Source organism: Struthio camelus, chromosome 20 (assembly GCF_040807025.1).
Source record: "Struthio camelus isolate bStrCam1 chromosome 20, bStrCam1.hap1, whole genome shotgun sequence".
Lineage (NCBI taxonomy): Eukaryota > Metazoa > Chordata > Aves > Struthioniformes > Struthionidae > Struthio > Struthio camelus.
Window position 1 is genome coordinate 13,738,678 of NC_090961.1, and position 18,652 is coordinate 13,757,329.

Sequence of the window (18,652 nt, forward strand, 5' to 3'; positions counted from 1 at the left end):
TCCACGTGTCCTTGGCCTGTGGTCCTTGGTCACATTTGCCACAGGCTGCTGCATTACCGTGGCTCTGCCCCTGGAGACTACCAGCCCAGGATGTGCTCCAGTTTCTCTTCCCAAGGCAGTGATTTTTCCTGGGCTGAGACAGGCGTTTCTTTACAGGAGCATCAGGCTGTGCATGGGCATCTCACAGGAAACCTCCACCTTTCCTGTTCTCCATGATTAAATCCAGGAGGGCTCTCTCGTACCCTGCAGGTGGACCAGAGCCCATTGCACCATGAAGAAGGAGGAGACACTCCCAGCTCCACCATGTGCAGGAGCAACCCATGGTGGCACAGGTTTCTGAGTCCTCCCAAGGTGGGAAAAGCCATCCCCCTGCAGAGGGTCCAGCATAAGACCCCAATGCCCTCCAAGACTCAGAAGACCCACATGAGCCTTGCTTCAGTCCCTCGGGATGCAGAGCAGAAGCATCAGATGAAACTCTGCTCTGCTCCCTCCTTCCAAATGTGCCTGACAGCAGAAGGCCATGGAGGGAAATGAATAAACAGGACAAAGAGTGATGATCCTCACCAGCCCAGAACCCGCTATCAGCAATGTATGAGTTTCCTCTGCAGAGACTGTGTCAGGATGTTGTGTTTAATAGTCACTGGTGAATATGTTAGCAGACGTGTCTAGCTCCTCATTTGAATTCTTTTAAGCATTTAACCTCTGTAACAGCCCATGTCAATAAACTCTGAGACTTCAAGCCATATATTTGACTTATGTGAAAAAAAATCCCCTTTTCTTTATTTTGGGTCTGCTGCTGATAATATCAAGGTCCCAGGGACTAGTAGAGCACCATTTCCCTCTGCTGTCTTGCATCAAGGATGACTTTATGGACTTTTCTCAAGTTTCTGAGGGGAAACATCTGACTGTTCTTGACTCTCCTTGTCATCCTCTTCATCTGTCTAGTATTTTCAAGGTGTGCACCTGCCACTGTCATAGGTATGATTGCACCGGGGAATTGCACAGAAGCACAAAGATCTTTTTTAGATCACTCTTAATTCCTTCCCTAACAGTTTCCAAGCCTCTTGTTTCCCATTTATGCTGGACAAGCAGCAAGAAGAGGTCTTCAGAGACTGCTTGAAAGGGAACCAAGTTACCTCTTCCGGATAATGGTGAATAAAGAAGGGTCTGGAATTAGCTGTGTGAAGCTAAGGATGTTCCCTTCCTCCTAGACCTTCTTTTGCATTTAGTGACTTTGGAACTTATCTGCCTTCTTATCGGACGGTTACTCGGTATCATGATAGTCGTCTGCAAATCTTTGCGGGTAGATGTAGATTTGATTGTCCTTAATACCTTGGTCTCACGTGCAAACTCAGCCACCCTGTTTCCAGATTGCCTGCATGCAGCTTGGAGCAGAGGGTTTGACATCCCTTAGGGCTGTCTGTACTCCTGTAACCTGATGTTGTATTTGCCACGTTCTGTTTGCCTGGCCCTGTGGGGCACAAGGGCTTGAGCTGAGGTCTGGGGAAGCCTGTGGCTGGTCCTGGCCATTTGCTGCTGTGATTCCTGCTGCATTTATGCTTTGCAATGGTGTCTTGAACCAGCTGTGATATCCTGGCCAGATATCACTAAAGCAAAGAACTGATGGAGCTTCTTGCACAGCTGTCACTCCCTTGACTTCATATCGCACCGCTAGTTGCACTGCAGCCACCTGGCAGCTGGTGGCTTCTAGGGACAAACAAGACCCTGGCACAGCCCAAAGCCAAAAACAGTATGTCCCAGAAGGCTCAACTTACAGCAGAGCCAGGGCTGCTTCGACCAAGGGAGGCACCAGGTGCTGGGGCATGTTCTTGGGCTGGACACACTCCTCCCAGTCCAGGGAAATTACAGACATATGAATACACACCTAATCAAATAAATATATCAGGAATGATGTATTTACATGTAAAGCAATCACATACCAACACTGGTATACCTGAGTCCAGTCTTGGTCCCGTGGAGCCAGGCACGGTGAAGAGGTGCTGGCTACTTTGGCCCAGAAAGAGAGATTCCCAAAAATGGCCTTTTCTCTCTATGTGCCTCTTAAATGAAATTGTCCCTGAAGAGGAGAGCAGGACCCAGGAAGGGGAGGCTGCAACTTTGCTATGCAGAGCAACCTCATACCGTGCTGGCAGCCCTGTTCTTTCACATGAGAAGGGAGCTGAGCCGCTGCAGGAAACCAACCACATTCCCAGGCAGGAGACGGCACTGGTCTGAAATGACCATCCCACATGGGCAATTGGTTTTGAAGAGTTTAAAATAAGTTCTAAGCATGAATAAATTCAGTGAGATAAGCAAAGCAAGGGGTTTGGGAGGGCTTTCTCATCAATGCAGGTTGGAGCAGGGGATTTCCCGATGCCTGAGAAGAACAGAGTACAGCCTTGTTTGTCTGAGGAAATCAGGAATATGAGTAGTTTGGATGCCAGCAATGCAAGGAGCATGTTGAATGGCATAGATTTCACCTCTGTTGGACTCTAGGTGCAACAAAGAGCAAAGGAGTCACCCAAGTGAGCTGGTTCACTCTGTGAGCAACCGTGCAGAGGCCACTCTGCCGCATCCACTGCTTCCCAGGCACCCTGAAATGCTGTGCCAAAGGCATGCCTCATTGCCCTAGTGTTATACAGCAAGGCAAGGAAGGAGGGAGAGTGGCAATGGAGTCGCTGGATCCTCTGCCCCAGGAGAGAGCATGGCTATTCAACACCTCCAGAGTTCCACTCTTCTCATGCCCTCCATGACACTTCTGCTCTTGGCCTTCAGCCATTCAAATGTAGGAGTTTAGAAAGTCTGAGGACAAGTGTTTCCAAGTGGCAGGCAATCTGGAAACAGGGTGGCTGAATTTGCACGTGAGACCAAGGCATTGAGGACAAGTGTTTCCAAGTTTCTACCCAGTCAGGCAAATGCCCCACTCAGTGCACCCTGACCTTAAAGGCATGAACAGGGCAGGTTCCTGAAGGAAGGTGCTGGCCCTGCACTCTGCACATCATATCATCACTTTAACAGGTCCCAAAAGAGCTGACCATGACCCCCAACTCGCTGGGCTCAGGAGATGTGCAGCAGCTGAGGAACCTGCTGCATGGCCAGATAAAAGGGAGACCCCTCCACGGCCTAAGCACCATACTGCTGAGGGCATCCCTGGGGATGGAGACACACGATGAACTTCCTCCAGGGCCCAATCCTACTACTTTGATAGTAGGAAGATCAGAGACCCTCACCACAACCAGACACTTATGGCAACATCAAATAACCATACAATCAATCAGTGGAGGGCCAGGGCTTTGCTGAGAGCTAGCAATAAGAGCCCAATGATTTAATATGAATTCTATGTACTTACAGCCTGCCTGTGGGGGGTGTCACCTTCATTACGGGGCCAAGGCAGAGAAGGTCCAGCTGCACTCGTGAGATGTGACATGGTTCAGGGATTGATGGGCTTTAAAGTCACTTGGGAGTCAAAGTGAGTAAAGTCCAGCCAAGCAATGGCAGGAGGGCCTCTTCATTTATCACCAAGCCCAGAGGAGGAAATCAGGGCAGGGAGTGGGGGGATGTCACAGGCAAGGGAGAGTGTGGATAGGGATCTGTTTCTGTGCCACATCTGGAGCACCAACTCTGTCTTTACTTAACCCATAACCTGAACAAACACTGAGAGTCTGGCCCCAGGTACATCTGAATTAGGACTTGGCATCAGCACACCTGACGCATTACAGACTCTTAGCATATATTTCTATAACACCTACAGCAAAGGTAGACACAACACTTTGATGTCAGTTCTTTTGTTGAGCTCAGCTGAGCCCGGAAAGACAGAGATTTCTTCCCTAACTTCAACTTGCCTACCTGGAGGTGAGGTACCAGGCACAGATTCCCAAGAAAAGGCATATGGAATGTGTTCGGTCAGTGGTGAGCCTTGCCACAGCTGTGGCAGGTACTGAACAAAGACGTCCTCACTCCAAGGGACTTACAGCCTAAATATCAGCTACAAATAAAGATATAGGTGAGGAAAAAATACATGAAAAGATGAATGGCTGCATTACTGTCAGAATCGCACAGAATTTCATGATATTTGGTTCCCCAGACAAAGGAAAGAATTTTTTCTAATCCATCTGTTCCAACAAAAGCATTTGATTTGGATCCCAGGATCACCTGGGAAAGTACCATCTAGGCTGAATAAGTGATTAGTGGAGAAACTGGAAGGAATTAAGGGATAAAATTGGGGCAGGAGGAGACTAGAATGATGGCCCTTTAAGACGATGTTTGAGGATGGTGGGGTTATTACTAGTGAAAGGCAGGGAGCAAGGCTGGGCTTCTCAATGCCCTCATTAAATGGGAAAGAGCTGACAGAACATCTGAGAGCCAAAGGTGGGAGGCACTGCAAGTCCAGATGTGGTTGGGAAATAACAGGAAGAATGGGGTGAGCCTGGAGTCATTGGAATGGGCCGAGATCCAACGGGAGGGATTAGCTGCAGGAATTTCTGCTTCAATCTGGAAGTTCCTCAGCTGCCAGCTAGTGAGGAGGAGAAGCATCTGGGAGCGTTTGATAATCTTGGGATAAGGATAAGCCACCATGGTCCAGCCACAAGCAAAGCAAAAGCCATTCCTCAACACACCCAAGAGCTGTTATAGCAAAACACTTTTTGCTCTCAGTCCTGATTAGAGCCCCAGGGTGGTCCTGACCTGCTCCTGAGTGGGTACAGGAGGGCAGTGCAGGGGCATGATTAATCTGTAGAGACACCCAGCGTGAGAAACTTCAGGCAGAGAGGGGTGCTGGTTAGAGGGCAGCACTGTCCCAGGCCTGGCCAGGAGTAAATTGAGGATGGAATTCGGCAGCAGGTCTTCGAGCGTCAGAGCCAGGAGTTTCTGCATTTGCCTCCCAGCAGGAACACACACCCCATGTGCTTCACAGGCGGCTCTTGAGCTGTTTGCGAACGGGAGACAAGGGCAGGGACTGGACTGCCTGACTGGGGCCTCTTGCTGCTCAGTCAAGTGGTGAACTGAGGCTTCTGTCCTGGAGGTAGCAGGGCAATGGGCTTTGGTCCAAATGAGAGAGAGTCCCCCAAGCCCAGCCCCAACCCCAGTCCTAACCCCAGTCCCAACCCCACCCCAGTCCTGCCTGGGAGCAGCACTCAAGCAATAGCCAGCTCAGAGGAGCTGTAAACTGCTCCTGCTAACTGTGGCCTGGAGTCCCCAGGGCCCTGTGAACCCTGGCCAAGGTCTGTGAGTCTTGCTGGAGTCAGGACCAGGACTGACCCAGCCCCAGGGCCTCAGTTGAGAAATTAGGTGTGTTTTTTGAAGAGTACAGCCCAAGGGAAGGGCTGGAATGGAGCCACTTCCACTCACCAAGCACAGAAGAGTCCCCTTCCCCTGGGGACCTCCAGGCATAAACCGATGGCCTTGGGCATCTAGCCTTCCCAAACTGCTGCTGTAGGCACTGACCTTCACTCCAGTGGCTCTTTCCCTTAGGTGGAGGCATCCAAAATTGCATGAGGTACTGGCTAGCCCTTTGGCAGCCTGAGGTCTGCATGACTGGGTGGAAGAAGGACCCTCTCATCCCCTACTTACAGCCAGAGTGATGCTTTTTTTCTGATCTGCCCGCAAAAGGTGAGAATTTGCCTTGGTGTGCTCGAGTCCCAGCTTTCAGCCCAAAGCTTTTCCTCTTACAAGAATTGAAGCACTCAGGTGCTGGAACGATACCAGTGTATTCAAGGCTAAAATCTCCCTCTTGGCGAGGAGACATGCCTGGAAGGGGTAGAACAAAGCCAAGTACAAGTCTCCTTTCTTGCCTTCATTTCTAAAACCTTTTATATCATCTGTTTCCCAGGCCTGTCTCTGCAATGCCTCATACAGACGGTTCCCTGGCACTGTGCAGTGCCAGGAGGACAGGCTCTTTCGGTAGGTTTGCAGGACCTTTGTGCTTTGAGGAGCAGCTCCCCATGCCCCCCTCAGTGCTTTGCATTGCCTTCTCTGATATCAGGAAATGGCAGGTGCTTTTCAGAAAAAGCATCCCCAGTTTTGCAGAAGGCAGATTGCCTCACAGAGAGCCTTCTCATGACATTGGGGCAGAGAGCAAATGAGAGCAGGAAGCCATCTAGCCACAAGGTTCTCACTTGCATGGTGTGCACAGGACACATTGCAGAAAGAAGTTTGCAGGTCTTCACACTAGTTTGGCCTGGAAGGTGTGGTGCTTTCTGCCCTGGAACTGTGAGATGAGAGTTCTTGCAGAGGGCTTTGCAAGGCCCATTTTCCTGGTTACGAGGCTGTGGATCCCATCACAAGGCATGAAACCCATCGGCACAACATTCTTCCCCGTCATTGTGGCTCACGCAGGAGCCACATGCCTGCGTGTGAAGACCCATGGGAGCGTTTTCAGCCTGCCAGCTCTGTGCAGCTGTCTGCATCCCTGCCCTGACCTCTTCTCTCACCTCTCTGTGCCCTGGGGAAGGGGTTCCCAAAACAGGACCCTGCAGTGCTCCATCCCTGCAGCCAAATCAGTGGAGCTTTCTCAGAATAGCAGCTCCCCATTCAGATCTGTCCCACACTGCAGCAGGTCTTGAGTCACAGCTGAGCAGTTTTTGGCTGCTTCAGCTATCTGAATCCAGCTGAGCATCAGCCTGCGTGGAAACCGTGCTGTGTTCCCTTGCCGCAGCTTTCTCTGGCTCGTGTTTCCCTAAACCTGTCGGACAGGACATATGGACAAGAGCAAACAGCACAGATTAAAGGGAAGGGAGGAAGGTGAGCAGATCCATGGCAGGGAGCAAGCAGATGCCACCGGCCCAAGTTGCCACCTTGCACACTGCATTAGCAAGGAAGTAATAGCTGATCTCTGTCCTCAGCAAGATCTGAGGGACAGGACAGCTGCAATACAGAGCTCTTCCCTTGCAGTGTGGGTTAGAGTTGGCAAGATGGAGATGGAAATTACATTTTGCTTGGCATAAAGCAGGCAGCTGTTACCTATTTTTGTTAAAACTGGCCAATCCTACACAGAGCCTGCTGTCATAAGTGGGAAAACCACATTATGAGTATCTCTGCTCACCACCAAGAGCCCCATGCCCCATGCTTACGTTGTTGCCAGCATCAGTGAGCAGTCACATGTGCAGAAGGTGAGCTATCTAGCAGGGTTTTGGGGGCAGTAAGGCTCATTGGAGCAGTGTACTGGGCAGCTTACAGCATGCCACAATGCCCGTCCACTGCACAGTCTTTCCCTAGCTCCCCAGCCTGGCAAGTCCCTAAGTGCTGGCCTGAGCAAGCAGGAGCAGTCCAGGTTCAGAGCATCAGAGGGGCTTGAGGTGAGGATGGGACTGTCATGAAGCAGCTCTGGAACCGCTGGAAGTGCCCCCTCCCTGAGCAGTGCCTGGGAAAGCAGGACCTACAGAAGTGCTCGTGGTGGAAGAGGGTCAATGCCCACAGCGATAACTCTTCCGCTTGGGGTGGGAGGGAATCCAGCAGCCCACTCTTCCCTCATCCCCATAGCAGCTTCTGACTTCAAGCAGTCTTTTATGCCATTTAACCCAAATCCACGAAGGATTTTGCCCCTTGGTCAAAATGGGTTGTTTCTCCATTCATAGCCATTGCATTGACCTGTAAGGAGAATTTGACTAACCTGGAGAGGCATGGTTTGTGTTAGCCCACTCCTTTATCTCACTCATGCAGTGAATTTGATCTTTTATTATTGCTGTTGCCCATGGCAGAGAAACTCTCTGTTCTGGGATTCCTTCAAGTCCCTAAAAGTGTTTAGGGATCAAATCAACGTTTTACTCAAAGAGGAGGCCTTGTGTGTTTGCTGCCCTCCCAGGGCACCACAGTAGCCAAGGTCAGGAGGTAAGAGCACCTCTGTTAGCACATTAGCCACTTTCCCATCGTGATCCTACAGCTATTTGGGCTACGTACTCCAGGCTCAGCAACATGACACTGCTCCAGAACCTCTTTTCTTAGCTCAAAGAAAAGCTGCAGGAAAGTGTCAGTCCAGCCCAATCCCATTTTGAGCTGCTAGCAGCAAGGTCATTTTGTGTCACTTTAATGAGCGTAGTCAGTTTTGCAGACCCACAGCATCCCTTGGAGGGTTCCCACTTGCCAGATGCATAATCACATCTCTGGATTCTGGAGCACAGCACTATGGTTGGAAAGCAGTCCTTTCCCAGGGGGCCATTCAAATCTTTGGCATCAAACTGCGCTTGGCTGGTCCAAGCTCTCTCACTGAGAATCCAATCCCAGGGAAAGGAGGAGGTCTCTCCTCTTCTTTGGCAGCACTTTAATAGAAATTGGACTTAAATGCAGCCTGGGGCTTCCTGATGACTTCCTCATGAGGTTGGGGAGAGCCAGGAAAGCTGTCCCACAGCATCCCATTTCCTCCCTATGCCATGGCCAGAGAGCCCTTCTGGGGAAAGCTCCTTACTGGTGAGGGATCTCATCTGGATTCCCAGCTGCAGCGTTCCCTTTTCCCACCCTTTTCCAACACCAGCAGGGAAAACAGCGTCTGGTCAGCTCACATAGCTGGATGCTGGGCACAGACCAGCATGTGGGGCTCGAAGAAGCAGAGCCATGTGTCGGTTGGGCAGGAGGTCCACATGGGCAAGAAGCAGCCCCTTCTTGGCCCTGCTGTGCAATTTTGCAATGGCTAAATTTAACCGTATGCCGTGACATAAACCAGTATCTCAGTGCTCTAACTTCAGTATTGTGATTTCTCACCCTAACAACAGAGTTTCTTTTTGATAGATGGTTATTGTCTCTATTTAAAGGGACACTGCCCCAGGGACCAAAAGGCATATTTCCAGTCCTTCCCACATCCCAAAGCAGAAAAAAACCTTTGAGTGCAGCTTTGTTTGTTGGAGCTACATGTAGCACCAGGGCCTGGTCCAACTTCAGCTGAGCGGGATGTGCTTTGTCTTCCCACCCTTAGTCCAAACTGCATTTTCACATCATGCCCCCAGAAAACTGGTGTGCGGGCAGCCATATCAGCAGCATCCTTCAATAAGCAGCTTTTGCTACCCTGGCATGAAGAACTGCCTTCTTTAGGTTATTTTGGACCTGACTCCCACATGCTTCATCTGACGCCCCTTGTTCTGCGGGACGAGATGGTGATTCAGGCCCTCTTGAGCCTTTACAGGACAGTCCTGAGTACACTGACCCCCCTCAGTTGTGTCTTTTCTGGGTGGAGGGTCTCCACCTGCTCAGACATTCCTCACAGAGGTCCCTTCTAGCCTATATTAACCAGTGATCCTAGGGTCATGAAAATGTTTGCAGACAGGGCACTGCTTGGGGACAAGACTGGGGAACGTTCCACGGGGAACTCCCCCTTCACTGCATATGTCCCCAAACACCACCCCCACTGCCCACTTCTCTTCCATTACCCCCAGACAAGTCATTTCCCTAGTTAAGGGCAGTGATTTTCACTGCTCCATCTTCCCAGAGCAGGGCAGGAGAGCAGAAAGGGGCATGGGGTGACTGATCCCCCCCAGGGCACGCCTGGTCCCACTTCCCAGCTGAGCGCAGCCTGTGGGCTGAAGCAGCCTGATGCAGGGTTGGGGCTCGGAGAGATAATGCAGCAGCCATGTCCCACTGGCCCCATATGTCTGGTTACTCTCTGCATGGGACTGGACCACTGAACACATCACTCCAGGGGCAAACCCTGCCACTGTGTGCGGCGTCGGCTGGGGCTCAAGCCATTCTGTGCTGCCCAGGGCTGAGCCCATCCACAGGTGTTTACCAGCATGAAACCTGAGCACCAGCTTCGGGGACTGGCTAGAAAAGGAAGAATTGCTGTTTACAAAAAGCTCACAGTAGTGTGTCCTGGTGCATGCATGCAGCCACACCTGCGGACATTAAACACACCTGCCCACAAGAGCTCACTGCAACATGTGAGAAGAAAAGACTCGCTCAAGCATGTCCAGCCCTCATGCACCCCATCTGCCTCCCTTGTACGTCGAGAGTATCTCATCAGGGTTAAAAGGGACATTGCCAGGAAAGCCCAGCTAGGACTCCGCAGGGGATTTGCTGATGGGCTGCCCCAAGGAGGTGCTTTGGCTGCTCTGTGGGGGTCCCAGTCCCGGCACACAGCTCCTTACTCTAAGGAATGAGCGAGATGTCCGCTGCTGGGATCAAGGTATGCCCCTTCAGTCCCACAGGCTGCTGGCTGGTCCAGACCTCTTGATTTTTCTGTCCAGGGATGTATTTTCCACTGTATTTAAAAATAAAATCCAGTTGGTAAAAGCTCCAGCTAATTTTATACCCGGCCTTATTTTCCCAGGCTCCTGCAGGATGAGGTAGCTCCTTACAGCCTCACAGCCAGGACGATTTGTCCCAGCTCACCGTGCACAAACGCACTCACCCAGCCAGGGAGGGAAGGGTAATATGACACATCCAATGTGGGAGTGCGTGTGGGGTGCTGGGGGCAGATGGAGCGTTGCAAAACCACAACAGTTTATTGCACAGAGCAATTTCCTCTTTACATTGCCAGAGAGCCAGCAAATGAGCGATGAAGGTGTGGGGACATGGTGTGCGGGGCCAGGAGGACAGTTTGGTACGGTACGAGCATGGTCATAGTGTGCAGCACTGGAAAGATAGCTTGGTGCGGTGCGAGCACGGACCTGGAGTGCACTCACATGGCTGTGCTGGTGTGTGTGTGCCCATGGCAGGAGGCCTTCTCTTCCTTGGCATCCATGTTCCTGGGTGTCTATGCAGACCAGTGCCAGCGAACATTGTCACACTGATGTCTGTGCTGGCATCTTCCTGCAGGCAGCCCTGTGTCTGCTGGTCTGTGAGCAGGCAGCTCACTGTCGGGGGGTTTTTTCATGCACTCACAGGATGCACTGGAGCACCTTGCAGCTCTTGAGCACTCACAGTGGGCAGGCATGACATGCACATTTTGGCCAGGCTACAAACAGGGCTGCCTCTGGCCCCCCTGCTGCAGGGAGATGGGTGCCAGCCTGGTTTGCCAGGTCTGCCCAGGATGGGAACTGGCCCAGAAGCACAGGGTCCTGTCTGTCAGACACCCTGGCAGAGAACCTGTAGGAACAGGTCCTGTCCCAAAAATCTGCACCCTGGAGCCTGCCACATGTAACCAAGGGAGTAAATCACCCCAATCCCAATGGAAATTAAACCGGGAAAAGCAACTCTCTGCACTGGGAAAATGATGGAAATTCTTACAAAACTAATGGAGAATGGAGCTGAGAGGCCAGGTCTGGGGCCAGATCAGCACCACCAGGGCAGCGTGGTGGGTAAGCTCAGACCTCTACAAGGGTGGAGAAGAGCCCGTGGCCTGAGGCCAACCATACAGCCACACCTGTTAAGGAGATATAAGACAAATCCATCAGGAGACCTTGCTGACAGACTGGAGCTAGCCACACTCTAGCAGGTGGCATGAACTTGTTCAGGTCATTTCCATCGGTGTCAGATACTGCCCAGAGAGCTACTCTCAACCTGGCAGCTGTAACGACCCAATGGCCTTGCCCATCTTCTCAGCTGAAGAAAGTTTCACACAATATTTTGCATTTTTCTGGCTCCTTTGGTTACCTAAGATTAGGCTTCCATTAAAGAAGAGTGTTACATTTTCAGCCCCCCTGGCTGCAGAGGAAAGCTTGGAGATGGGACTGATAAAGGCTTTAAGATCCTGGAGGGAAATAGAAGTCCTCTCCTAAATATATTGTTTATAGAAACTGCTTTTTTTTCCTTTTTTTTTTTTTTTTGCTAATTTCATGGGTTTAGTAGGCCTGGGGACATTTATGACTTTCTGGGAGCTGGCAAGAGCTCAACAGCCTACTCATCAGAAGAAAATGTTAAAAATGGCTTGGCTGGAAAACCCCCTTAGGATTTTGGACGGAAAAGTGAAAATAAGCCTGGACAGTCCCAGGCGAGTGATCTGGGTGATGTCAATCAGGGAAAGCCGGAAGGGAAGGAAGTTGTCTCTTTGCTTGACTCCAGCTGGCAAACGGCATGGCCTGGCCAAAATCGGTGGCAAGCCTCCAGCCACCTCAGCAGCAGGGCCCATGTGCCTCTGTGGAGGCAGATGTCGTCCTCAATGCTGCAGGGAGGCCAGAGTCAAACCTTTGCCTCAGCCTGATGGAGGGTGTTTCCCGGCTGTTGTACCCCCTCGGCCTCTGCAGGACGAGCCTGACAGCTGGCGCGGAGCAAAGGCCACCTTCTCCTGCTGGTGGCTCCAATCAGCCACATGGCCACAACCTGGCAAGCGTTTCCATCTGTGCAGGAGCATCAGTGCTGAAATGTCTCTACCACCCCCCCCACCCCAGATTACTCTCTTGCTAAGCTGTCAAGATTAAATATTTACTACTTAAATCATTAGATTATTATATTATTAGCTTAATGCCTAAAGCAGCTGAGGTGTTTCCAAGCTGGCACTGTCCTTCTCCATGTGAGCTGGTGTGGAACAGGGGAGCTGGCACATCCCTCGCTGGGGACCGGGAGAACTGGAGATCAGAGTCGTTGCCAAGCTGAAACTCAGGAGCAGCTCTTGGGCCTGGTCGCACACAGTGGTGCGCGAGCTGGCACTTCTTTCAGGAATAGCAGATAAGGTGGGACCACCAGAGAGGTTGTGTCTCACCAGGTCTCACCAGCAAAATGTTTATGCCCCAGTACTAGTGGAGGGTTCAGCAGATCTAACAAAGACCTAATGAAGATTTTGGAAGCATGCCCAAAAAGTCAGTGTGTCCTGCATGGAAGAGCTCATTCCAGAAGTGCTGGAATAGGACCATTTCTCTATATGTCAGTTAGAAATGGTGTTTTCATTTGAAGTGACCTGAAATATAGCAGAAAAATAACTCATTTAAAAAGCCAGAAATGATTTCAAAACAATATGAAGCATTTTCATTTGGGGCTAAACAAAATCTTGGGGGCTGAGGTGATGCCTTTTGTTTGTTAAGTCAATAGGAAAAAAAAAAAGTGTCTCTCTTTTCCAGTTTGACCAGAACTCGTTTGTTATTCTCAAAAACAAATTTCTTGGCTTGATCAAGACATCAAAAAAGCCAATTGCAACCTGAGTCGAGGTAAAAAAGAGTGAGCTATTCTGTCAAGAGGTACCACTTTTTCTCTGCCAGGCTGTTCAGTTTCCTCAAATGCACCGCGCGTGGACAGGGCGTGTGGCAGAGGGAATCAGACCCATCTCCCCAAGCAGCTGCCGAGGTGCTCACGCGCTCCCCAGGGCCAGACGTGAGTGCGGGGAAGCCAGCCCAGGTGGTGGGGGCAGGAGGGCTGCGTGTCCGGAGACACAGACACCTCGAGCGTCCCCCGTGGGAACCGCTCAGCACGGCCCAAATCCAGCCGCTGTCAGCAGGGATGGAAAAAGCAGGTATGGTTTGGCAGCCGTGCAGTGTATGCGAGGAAATTAAATGCAGCAAAATTCAGCACAAGACTTGGCTGAGGAGAAAAAGTAATTTACTGCAGACTGAGCTGATTCAGTCGCCCTGCTCTTTTCCCCTTGATTTCACTCACCCCATGGGGCTCATCAGCATCGAGACACGTGTGTCCCCAGGTCCAGCCAGGATCACCCTAACATTGAGGACCAGGGGCACTGGCCCTTGGACATCCTCTGGTTTCCTCCTTGCTGGAGACGATGAATTGGTTGTTGGCAGGTTTTTAATCCCTGCGAGGGTTAAGCAGTTATTAGGGGGGATATCTGGCCACGGAGTCTGGATAACTGGTGGCTGCCCATCACCCGGGGTCCCTGGGTTGGGGATCATTTGGCTCCCTTCTGCCTCCTGGGGGGTCCCAGGCAGAGGAAGGGCCACATGACCTGGCTGCATCCTCCCGCAGCCCGAGCCGGGGCTGTCGCAGAGCGCGGGCACCTGGATGTCGGCATCGTGTCCCTCGATGCTCCCCGCTGCACCCGGCACATCCTTAGCACTGATGCTACCTGTCCTTCTCATCCATGCTGCCACCCAGACGTCCCCAGCTGTACGCTACCCGAACCGACCTGCCCAGGCTGGATGCAATTCATGACACCAATGAAACAACCATGCCATGGGGCAGCCCCAGCCCAGCTCCTCGCCACAGCAGTGCAGCAGCCGGACACAAACACCGCAAGCTGCAGCAGCCATGCATGCCCTGCCCATGCAGCTCGGCGCTGGCTCGGGGCCTGCCGCAGGTGCCGCTTCACTGCAAAATTAAGAGTCAGCCCGAGCATTTCCTGGGAACTTGGTGGAAGTTGAAGCTTCCTGCCCAGATCCAGCCCTACAGCCTTGCTGGGACTTTTCACGCCACAGATGGGCAAATGAAGCCTTCAAATTGTGCCAGGGGCTTATTTCCAGGTGGAAAAAGGAGGCTAGGAGTGAGGTACGCTAGCCCGAAGCCTGTGCCGCGCAGTTCACTGCCCTGCAGCAATGGTATCCCCCGTGCTTTCCCCCGCACCGTGCGTTGGGGTAAAACCCTCTGCGCGCCCTGCACTGCCAGAGTGTGCTCGGCCTTTCCCCGCCGTGTGAGTCATTTCCTCATGAAAGGACTTATCCTGTGCGTCTCTTCAGCTTTTCCTTATCAGCAGCACTCCCAGAGGATCCACAGTGCTAAATACAAATAATTATTTTACCATCGAGGGGTGCTTAACGGCATGGGGGTGGGAATCATCCCGCACAATTATCACACACGTTTAATAAGGGAGCGACTGGATTAGGGTTTCATTTGATCTCTTCCGTCGCAGAATTGCCCAGGTTTTAACGGACTCTCCTTGGACTTGTAGACACCTCACAGGCTTCATTCAAGGGCTGGAGACTAAATGGTTTCAGCAGTCAAAAGAAATCAAACGTATCTGCTCACAGAGATCTATATGATGACAGAAACCTTCCCCAGGCTGTGGAGGGAGGGTCCGACCAGAGTAGGAGGCCAGGGCCCATGCCCCGCAGGCAGCTGCAGGGCAGCAGGGGCTCGCTGCTCCGGGCTCTGGCCCGCGTGTCCTCGCTGCCTGGTCTCTGTATCTGCGGGAGCACAGGATTGAGCTCCATGTGGGCTATGCAAACACCTGAGAAAATGCTGTGCTGCTTCCAAAGCTGCTGGTTGCCCCAAGCAAGGTCCGATCTGGCACCTCCTGCCAATGGCCTGGCAGAGCCGGACTTCTCTAGGTTAGTGAGAGAGCACCGGTTCAGTAAATAAATGAAGGAAAATCACTCAGTTGTTCAAATTACCTAGGTGTGGAGAAGCCTAGGCTTTCCTGCCATGGTCAGCATACCCAGCCCTTTTTTACAGCTGGAGAAATTGAGGCATAGCAGCTAAATGGCATCATCAAGCAGATGGATTTTGATCTCTAGCTGGGAGGTGGCTACAGCCTCTCCTTCAGGCAGGCACACTCGCTGCTAATGCACCCATTTCCACCCTAATGTTACTTGCCTGTGCACACCTGCGTGCACGGCACTGCTCGGTGCACCAAAGGGAGCCCCTCTCTTAGGAGTGATCAGAGCTGTCCTGATGGCCCAGCAGAAGGAGGGGTGCACCTCCACCACACCAGCATCCATGGCCAGCTGCGAGCATGTCTGACACCCAGGATTCATCCCTTTGCTCCACGTCATGCTCACTGCGCTTGTAGGAAAAGTCCTCGCCCAGGCATCCAGGGACCTGGGTGCTGCTCATGCAGGGCAGTATCTGAACTGTGGCAGCAGGGAAGTCTTGTGAGGAAACCCTTTGGGCCTAAAGGGACCCCTGGGCCATCACCCAGGGCCATGCTCTGCGGGGCATGCTTCCTGGGCAGCCCTATCCTCACTCTGCGTGCACTTTTCAAAGGACCAGTCAGGCCTGGTCTGATTCTTGACAGCTGCTCCTCACAGAGCATGGGGGAGAAAAATGATGTGGACATCCGCCAGATGCAGCTGCATCTTTATGTAATGGGGAGGATAATGTCATGGTCCCCACGGCATGCAGCTGCAGAGCAAACCAGGAATTTTGGGAACCCCACCCTCTCCTTCTCCTCCCATCACTCCAGGTTTCTCTGGGAAGGGAGCATCTGGCTTCAATAAACTGTACCTTGGAAAAGGCTCCATTGCAAAGGCAGCGGTGAGCACATGGGCCAGGCTGGGGTTCGCGGCCCCAGCAAGATCCATCGGACCTGCTAGAGAGCTGGAAGAGCTTGGAGCTGAGTCCAGGATGGTTGTCACTGGTGCTTGATGCCCCAGCAATGACCACCATGGGGACACCTGGCACAGCCATGGCACAAGCCCTGAGCCGCCTGCTGTGGGAATGAGCTGGGATGGGGTAGCAAAGGCACTGGCTCACCCACAGAGCAGGAGCAAGCCTCCTTGCCTCATTGTATCCTTGATGCCTCTGATTTATACCAGCAGAAGTGAGGGAGAACTGGTCCCTCACAGCCTGGGAGCCTCCAGAACTTTGCTCTGCTGAGCCTCAAGCAGCAGAAAAATATGAAACCATCCCACGTAGTCAGTCAAGCAGCAATCAGGTAAGAGGAGCAATGAGCACACATGGCAAAGCACTGTTAATGCAGCAGAAGGGAGGCAGTTTTACATCTGCTGAAAGCAGAAAAGCCCTGGCCAGATGGAGCCCGAGATTCAGGCAGGGCTGGAGCATGCAGCAGTAACAAGGCACAGAGAGGATTTAGGGCTGGAGAAAACACCTTACAATGAGACACCAAGCCGATGAGTGAGAAGTGACTGCATGTCAGTTCGCAGGTCTGTCCAGCTGGAGAAACACCAGTTGCCAAAAAACTCTTCAGCTACTTGAAAGAGAGCAAGTGTGCCGGCAGCAGTAGGCAGGCACTCATTGCACAGCCTGGCACCTGCTCCAGGGGACGTGGGTTAGTGCGGGCGACCAACTCACTGCCCTGGGAACTAGGGGCTTCTCCAGATCATCATGTCTTCAGCTCTTCTCCAAGTGATTCACTTTAGCCGAAATACGGACAAGAGCAGGACAGCAGGCACAAAATGTGGGCAGTGCAACAGTGCACACCGAGCACTGGAACTGCTGTGCTACTGCAAACTGCCCAGGGCAGTAAGAGAGGTCTGTGGGCAAAGAGCAACTGTTTGTCAGGGAAGAAAAAAAAAAAAACAAAATGTACAGGCTGGGGGCCTGTAGTGTGGCTGTTCTTGCTGGCATTTGAAATAATTGCTTTGCTGTGAGAGCGTCCCTTCTCCAAGGAGGGTTAGACGGGCACCTAGCCCAGTCTCAGGGGGCGTGAGAAGGGCATGGAAGCAAGCACAGGCAGAGAAGCTACAAATAGACCTGAGTGACTGAATCCTTCCCAAACCACATCACTGAGAGAGAAAGAGGATGAGATCCCAGATGCCCTGGGGCAGCTCAGGTGCCAGATGTGTTTCCCCACAACCCTATTCACAGCCCAAGTAAAGGCTAAGTGCACCAAGTGCATCCTTTTGCAGACACCCTGCTCCCGATAACAGCATCTCATCACCAGGCTCCAGCACGGCGATGAAGTGGCCTCACCCCAGAGCAGGCAACACCATGAAGCCAGCCCTCTGGGGCCTGTGACAAACATGCTGAGACTTGAATGTTGACTACCTGTTGTTGCACCTTGATCTTCACAACCTCAAGCATAAAGGGGCTGAACTGAAGTGGTTCAGCAGCTCCAGAGCTGCCATAGGTAGTGGCAGCTGAGACCTGCTCTGGGTGATTCAGTCTATTGGAGTGCATGCAGTGATATTCAGATGACATCAGAGTCCCTGAACATGCTTTCGCTAGACCTGTGAAACCATAGTGAGAGGCTCTAAAGGGAACATAGCCTAAACAGAAGGGAATTTGTCCCCGTCACCCCATGAATCACTTACAGACCTAAGGATAACTCCCAGGTCTCATGGCTCCTGGCCCAGCAACTGTACTGCTGAATTGCAAAGAAACCACCAAACACAGATAATGGGAACAAAGAAGCCATGGCCCCAGGCATGCAGGTGAGGATTAGGCATGGACTAGACTCGTCAGGGAGCCAGGAGACACATGGCCAGGGCATGCTGCTGGATGGTCAGAGACCGTAGAGCCTTGCCCTGCAGCTCCCAGCTCTGCTTCCCTGCAGGGTAACCCTGATCCCTGGCAGGAAGAACCCCATCCTCAGGAAGGCAATCCCACCGCCAGGAGCATTTAGGCAGCAGCAGTGCTGCAGGGAAGTAGGCATGAGGCCAGTGCTGCCCCCGCCTCTGGTGGACAGGCCATTCCTCTCCACCAGAAGTAGGCCCCAGCACAAGGGCTGTGGCAGAGCTGCTTAGGGCTCCGTGTACAGAGGGGCATTGAGCTTGGACAATGAACCTCTCTTTCCTTTAAAAGACCTCACAGAGTTCACATCAAAGGAGAGCGTGAAACAGAGTAACTGCGGGCAACTATCAACCCCCTCCTTGCCCTGTCTGGGACTTGCTGCTGCTGCCACTTGAAAGAGACCGCTGCAAAGATCCCTCTCCCGAGCCCTGGAGGCTTGGCACAGGCACCCTCGACAGCCTTGCTCCTACTGTACCAGGAGGAGGGTGGTGGCATAGAGAGGACATTCCTGCAGCCACAGAGATCCTCCGGAGCACACTGGTGTTTGTTCCCCCCCAGAAGTGCCCAGCAGCAGGCAGAGCCCTCTGTGTTGGTGCTGAGCACTAAAGCAGCAGCCCACAGGGCCCAGGGGAGCAGGTCAGTCTCTGTAGGGTGTAAGGAGGGAGGTCTCAGCTCATGGCCAGAGCTATGCTGCCCAGAAGCTCTCATGCACCTAATGGACAAA